The sequence below is a fragment of the Magnolia sinica genome, chromosome 5 (assembly GCF_029962835.1).
Source record: "Magnolia sinica isolate HGM2019 chromosome 5, MsV1, whole genome shotgun sequence".
Taxonomy (NCBI): Eukaryota; Viridiplantae; Streptophyta; class Magnoliopsida; order Magnoliales; family Magnoliaceae; genus Magnolia; species Magnolia sinica.
This window is the reverse complement of record NC_080577.1, coordinates 63891948-63899490: the sequence shown is the minus strand read 5'-3', so window position 1 is coordinate 63899490 and position 7543 is coordinate 63891948. Positions and strand designations below refer to the sequence as shown.

Genomic DNA, 7543 nt, shown 5'->3' with positions numbered 1-7543 from the left:
CAGAAGACACACAAGTTCAGTCTCTGTGGATTCGACCTCGGTCTCACCGAGATTATTACTATATCGTGACCCTACACTTGGGGTTATGAACAAGTTTTTGGCATCGTTGCCGGGGATTAACGGTTGCATTTTTCTGAGATCAGCTAGTTTTAGAATTAGGTTAAGATTAGGGTTTGTTTATTTTCTATTTTTTCGTTAGGTTTTTTTTTGTTTTATTTTAGAAACTAACTTAGCTTTCTAATTCTAGGTTCATAAATTTTCTTTTTCTATTTTTTAGAAACTACTTTCTAATTTCAGAATTTCTGTTTTTAGAAACTGACTTGTTTTGTTTTGTTTTGCAGGATCTTAATTTAGAAACTTCTAATTTGGTAACTTCTTTCTAATTCCCTCTATCTTTTTATTTTTAGATTTCTATTTCCTTCTTCTTTCCTTTTTTAGGTTTAGGTTAGAATCTAAAATTGAGGGCTAAGAGTGTTTCATGCCCAAGTGGGTCCGTGATAACACTCAACGTCTTTTGTGTGAAGGAGGATTGGTTGAGGGGTTATCTATCCATCACAGGATTAGACACCACTCGAGATCCTCAGAGTTAATTGAGGTTATGACTGCCAATCAACCGGGAGACAACCTCAACCTAGGGTTGAGGAAGTCTAGGATGAGAATGAGGTGCATCAAGCACCCCCGCCTCGTATTTTATGAGATTATTTACAACCGAAGGGGGTGAGCACACTTTCATGCATGGTTTTTCTAGAGAATGCAGGAAATATGAATATTAAGCTGGGAGTGATCCAACTCCTTCCAAAATTCCATTGACTTGAATCTGAAAATCCATATCTACACTTAAAAGAGTTTGATGAGATAATAGCCACTTTATACTTTTCTAATTTGTCTGAGGACACGATCAGACTGAAACTCTTTCCCTTCTCCTTAAAAGAAAAGGCTTTGTTGCACTCACTACCCCCACGATCGATTGGTAGATGGAACGACATGACAAGGGAGTTCATCAAGAAAAATTTCCCATACCATAAAACGAACACCCTCAGAAAGTCAATCATGAACTTTGCCCAAAAGGAAGATGAAACATTCTTCCAATGTTGGGAGCGATTCAAGGATCTTGTCAGTTCATGCCCACAACATGGTTTTGAAACATGGTGCATCACAAATTTCTTCTATGATGGACTAACATCTTCCATGAGCCAATTGGTCGAGACGATGTGCAATGAGGAATTCATGAACAAAGATGTCGATGATGTGTGGGACTATCTAGACAGACTTGCTGAAAACGCACAATCATGGGACATCTCCCCAAAACCCCCATTTCTAAGCCTACTCAATCAAATGAAAGGGGAGGAATGTATATTTTAAAGGAGGAAGATGACATAAATGCTAAAGTAGCTAGTCTCACAAGGAAACTACTCGAGGCCATGTAACTTAAGAAGCATAAGGCTAAGGAAGTTATTTGCGGTATTTATGCTTGTAACATACATACAACCAAAAATTGTCCAATAATACCTGGTTTTCAAGAAATTCTGAATGAGTAATCAAATGCCGTGAACAACTACTAAAGACCTTTCAGTGGACCCACCTCAAATACATATAACTCCAGTTCGAGGAATGGACAAATTGTTACTCCTCAAGGTTTCTTCAATCAAATTCCAAACCAAGGGAGACCTCAAGAGGATCTGGTCTGGAAACATATTTGAAACTAAGAGCTTAACACTCAGGGTATATTGCAAGCCCTTCAAGAACTTTCAAAGGCCATATAAGGGCATGAGACAAAAAATTCAATTAGGGGAAAAGGGATTTTTCCAGCCCAACCTTTCCCCAATCCTAAACCATAATTCAAAATAAGTGATCCATGCTCTTCAAATCAAATGGAGCAAATTAAGTCTATCACCACTCTTAAGAGTGGGAAGATAATTGACAAATCTATTCTGGTAAGGGTTAAAAAGCTTAAGGACCCAGAAGAGGATAACAATGATAGACTTAGCACTGCCCCATAAGAATTGGAACCGGAACTTAAAGGCAAACCGATTGCCCCATTCTCCCAACGGTTGGTTGCACCAAAACCTCTTTCTAACTCTTAAGACATTCTAGAGGTATTGAAACAAGTGAAGGTCAATATTCCTTTACTGAATGCGGTTAAACAATACCTTCAGATGCCAAATTTTTGAAAGACTTGTTTACCACCAAAAGATGGCAAAATATTCAAAAGAAAATCTTCTTAACTGAAAAGGTTAGTGCCATCCTAAAGCAAGATGTGCCACAAAAATACAAAGATCTTGGTAGCCCAACCGTCGCTTGTGTAATTGGGAACTACAGGATTGAACACGCACTTCTTAACTTAGGAGTGAGTGTAAATCTGATTCCTAATTCGATCTATAAATAACTAAGTTTGGGTGAATTGAAACCCACCCGAACTACTTTACAACTTATCGACTGCTCAGTTCGTGTACCGAGAGGGATAATCAAGGATGTGTTAGTCCAGGTTGGCAGATTCTATTACTCGGTTGATTTTATCATCTTGAATATGGGCACAAGTCAAATTTTCACCATTCTTGGTCACCCATTCCTTGTCACTTCAAACGCAATCATTAATTGGAGGAGTGGAGTCATGAGTATGTCTTTCGGGAATATGACATTGGAGTTTAATATTTTTTTCAACACAGGCAAACAGTTAGAAGATGAAGACGATTTCCATGATATTAACATGATTGATTCTTTCGTGGAAGATAGAGCACTTCTGACCTTATCCTCTGACCCTCTAGAGACGTGCTTGACCCACTCCCATGATTTAGATGATAATGTGATTGGGAGATGGGTGCCATGCTTGATGATGTGCCGGTACTTGAAGTTAACCGGTGGAGGCCACAATTTGAAAAATTGCCCCAAACTGATGTAGTGCCTCTACCGTCTAGCTTCAAGACACCAAAGCTTGGCCTAAAACCTTTGCCCACTGATCTTGAACAGGTTTACTTAGGTCAAGAAGAGACATACCCGGTAGTGATTTCATCCCACCTTGAGAAATACAAGAGAGTATGCTCATTTTTACTCTAAAAAAGATAAAGGAGTTATTGGGCATATCACCACAGATCTCGATGTGGTGAATGAACTCCTTTCAACTGAATGTTTCACCTCTTTAGAAAATTACCCGGTGCACTTTGTGGATTCAAACGATCCCATGGTATAAGACATAGTGGATGCCTGACAAGGCAATACCTCAGTAGTTGTTACTGACCGAGAGAACCCTTATTCTAAAGAACCTCCTCCCTTAGATCCTGAATGTTTACCATTAAAGGAGGAGCTGAAAATTGAACTAAAGACTAAAACTTTGGAGTGTGTTGAGACTACACTACCTACTAAGATTTTTTCTGAATTCCATCTACTTGTAGTCTCTGATTCATCATGGTGTATTAACCTTGAAACTCTTTCTGCCACAGGTGAATCGTATAAACTTTGGACACTTCATGAGATTAAAAGGAAACTTTATGCTAAGGTCCATCAATTTCTCTGGAAATTCATACTCCAGGACATCCAAGTCTACTGCAAAAATGGATTTTGGATGATCTTGTTGAGACACCTTCTGAGAAACTTATCAAGATACTGGCTGAAGGAAGAACCTGGATACATGACTGAGTAGATTTCCCGTGCTTTCACATTTGAGGATTAGAAGTTATTGCTTTCATAGAATTTAGGATTAGGATAGTTTGCTTCTGCTCTTTTAGGATAATTTGCTTTCTGTTTGCTAAGGATAGTTTGCTTTTCGGTTGTTAAATTTTTGTGCTAACCCACCTTTACGCTGAGATTCTTTAGAAAAAGCTTCAAAATTCCTTCATTAGGTACTACCTTTCCATCACTTCTCCTTTACTTTCATTGTCTCATGTGCATTGCATGCTTATATCTTTTACATTGAGGATAATGTAGATTTTAGGTTGGGGGTGTGGATTAGGCTAGCTAATCAGTGTTTTCTTAGTCTTTGAGCAAAAATTGTGAAAATTTTGTAAATTCGAGTGATTTTCAAGTTCATCCATGATTTAGAAGTATAAGATACTTAATATTGGTGATTTATGACTCTTGGATTCAGTTACTTGTTAGATTTCACAATTAAGTTCGAATTATTAATCCATGATTAGAAGTTTTAAACATTGATTGAGTCATGATTTCACATGTCACATCTAGCTTTCACATTAAAGCTTCAGTCAACATTGAATTGTTAACATGGTGATTATTAAGCATGGAAGGAACTAACCTGGGGAATTTGTCCATCATGTTCAATAAGAAGAATTGAAAAGAAAATAATAAATAAATACCCAGCTAAAAAAAATAGTTGTCATCGAAAACGGCTACCTATTGAAGATCTTTAAAAAGGTTGACATAGAGTGAAAGCCATCAATGGAAAAATCAAAAGTTGGAAGAAAGAAAAGATGAACTGTAAGACAAGTTTTGGTTTAGGTTTTAGTTGTCCTGAATGCTCTTTTGATTATCAATGATATCATGAAAATTAAGAACTGAACCTTTAATTGTGATGAGTCCGGATTTCACTATGAACTCAATGTTTATAATTGTTCTAATTTGTGGATTAATACTTTGAACTAGATTGTGAAATTTACTGAGCGCTAGAGCTGAGGAGAAGTTGATGCTCAACATTGATGTATCTTAGAATTCTATTATTTGGATTGTTTTAAAAAAAACCACTTGAGCTTATGGAAATTGTCATGGGGTTCTCGAAATATTTTTCGCATACTTTGCTCGGGACTAGCAAAATGCTGGTTGGGGATTGTGTTGAGGGTCAAATATTGTATATTAGACCCCATTTATTACTTGATTTTATGAACATGATAATGCTTAATGTTCTATTTTAATCATGTTTTTGTTACAAGGTGAATTTAAGAGCTTTGATTGAAAAGGATGCTAAAAGCATGGATTTAATGCTCAAGAATCACTAAGCCAAGGATTGGATCTTAGATGACAAAGAATGAAGAATTCACATGCCAAAGATCTAAGAAAACCAAGTCAAGATGAAGAGAATCAAAGTTTTGAAGTGAATTTGCATAATCCTCAACTAGGCCTGGCCCTGCTCAACCCGTCGAGGATTCCTCGACTCGAACTCTAGCAGCAAAATCATCTAAAATCAGGTCATCCTCGACCCGTCGAAGGAAACCCTCGACATTCGAAGGTGACCCTCGACCAGTCGAGGGATGTCCTCGACCAGTCGTGAGTTATGCAGACAGCATGCAAGGTGCAGAAATTTGAAGTAGTTTCTGGAATTTTCCAACTTGGTGCGAAAGTTTGAGTTACAAAACTATAAATAGGGGTCCCTTGGATGTTCCTAGGCATCTTCTAGGGTTTGAGGAGTGGAGCAAAAGGGTGGAGCTGCTATCCGAGAGTTCTTCTTCTTCCTCTTTAGTTGATCTTTTTGTTTTGTCTAAGAGTTCTTAGTTTAATCATGTCTATGGTTGGCTAAACCTCTTAGTTAAGGCTAAGAGGTGAAGCTTGTAGTGTGATTGGGATGTTTTCTTTATTTTGATTCATGTTTTGTTAAAATCTCTTGGATTTTATTTTGATTATGAAGGAGTATTTTTAGTTTTTAATGGTTTGTTGTGACAAATTATAATAGATCTGCGATGGCTTGAGATATCTTCTTTTCCTGAATTGAGATTGTGAAATTAGTAAGTCCCGTTGTTCACCATCATCCCTTTGACATGGTAGGGTGACGGAATCCTTCTTAACTTTCACAATTCTCTTATGATTGGTTGTGGGATTGGTTAATTTTGTTGTTTGCTTTGTCTCTTGGTCATGGTTAGGTGACGGAATCACTTCCAAATCTTCACAACTTTCATCCATTAATGATTAGATCTATGAGAAGTTCAGAGATTTGACAAATCTCTTCTTACCTACTGGATAAGATAGGACTCTGATTCCAGTTGTATCTTTGAATCATGAAAGGTAGCTTCTTAATTGCTACAAGTGGATCCTTTGCGCCCTAATTCCCAGTTTTAAATTCACTAGTTTTAATTACCTTATTCAAAATCACTCTCTCAAAATATTTCAGATTTAGGTTTTCATCTTCTTCTACTTCTAGTTCTAGTTACTTTCAGAAGACACACTAGTTCAGTCCCTATGGATTTGACCTCGGTCTCACCGAGATTATTACTACATCGTAACCCTACACCTGGGGTTGTGAACACATGGGGTATGGGTTGCCTTACATTATTGGTAAGAAAGGGATGATATAGGTATGAGTTAATTTGACTAGATGATGGGAGAGGTATGGGTTAAAATGTTGGTTGTACTTGACTGATGATGTGGTAGGTTGGGTAAAGATTCCTCTCTGCACGGTGTTTACGAGATATATGCGGGTCCACTACTCGTAGCCTAGGTATCACATTGGTGCGTAAGACACGACATTGGGACCGCAACGATGGTGCAGTCGTGGGGGTATAGGTTTCGAGTTGAGTCAACTCAGGTCTTCGTGATGCGACTTAGGTCGCGCGCATTCGCTGTCTACTGGTTGCGGTGTAAGTGCTATATTGGAAATCCAGCACCTGGATTTGTCAAATTTTGTTATGCCAAACCATTTAGAATATGTATCATGTTTTGATAAGTTGGAAAGATTATCTTCATGCAATTTGAGTTGTCCACATCATCATCAAATTTTCGTACATGTACAAGTTGAAGAATGTTGACAATGTTCAAGACTACAACTCAAGTACAAGAAGCTCAAGTACAAGAACTGAAGTTCGAAGCTCAAGCTAAAGTTCAAAGATCACTACCTTAAGTCTAACTCAAGCTCAAGACTTTAAGGACAAGGCTCATATGCTTTAAGTAATCGAAAGCGATCGGTGTTTTGATGTTTCAAACTCACAAACAAGGTATGCATGAGGTCATATTGATTGCATATTGAATTTGGGTCATTGTATAAGTTTATAGGCTTTTCTTCGACTAGTCCTAGCCTTTGTTAGACTAGTCCAAGCACTGGCTCGACCAGTCCTAGATTTGTTGAGAATTTTCGATTATGGCTCGACCAGTCGTGGACATTGCTCCACCAGTTGAGTGAACAGTCTCGACCAGTCATGCAGTGCTCGACTCATAGTCCAACAAGCTTTTCTGGTCCCACTCGACTAGTCGAGTGCATTGCTCAACCAGTTGAGTAGGCCACTCGACCAGTCGAGCAAGCCACTCAACCAGTCAAGTAACGGGTTTATCTTATCGTGCTAGAAATTTTGAAAATTAGTTCGTGCTTCGACCAGTCGAACCGAACCTTAGACCAGTCGAGGGAACAGAATTTTTACCTATAAATAGTGGACAAATCTTAGAATTTTTCATTCATTCCAAGCTTAATCAAGTCATCACTCTGAGAGATAAGTCTTTGCAATTGTGAAGCTATTACTTATTCATTTTAGATTCTATTTATAGTTTTTATATTTAGTTTGGTGATCTCTATTTAACTTTATTATATTAAAAAAAGGGGATTGTGATTTACCCTCTTGAGATTAAAATCAAATCAAGCTAGCCCTAGGTTGATTTAATTTAAAAATCATTTAGA

General features: G+C 37.7%; 1 non-coding gene across 1 annotated transcript; it reads right to left on the bottom strand.

Annotated features, from left to right (window-relative positions):
- Positions 1-1032: 1032 nt before the first annotated feature.
- LOC131247665 (small nucleolar RNA R71) lies at positions 1033-1139 on the bottom strand. Its single transcript, XR_009171940.1, has one exon. It is a non-coding gene; the product is annotated as a small nucleolar RNA R71 (small nucleolar RNA).
- Between the last annotated feature and the right edge of the window lie 6404 nt (positions 1140-7543).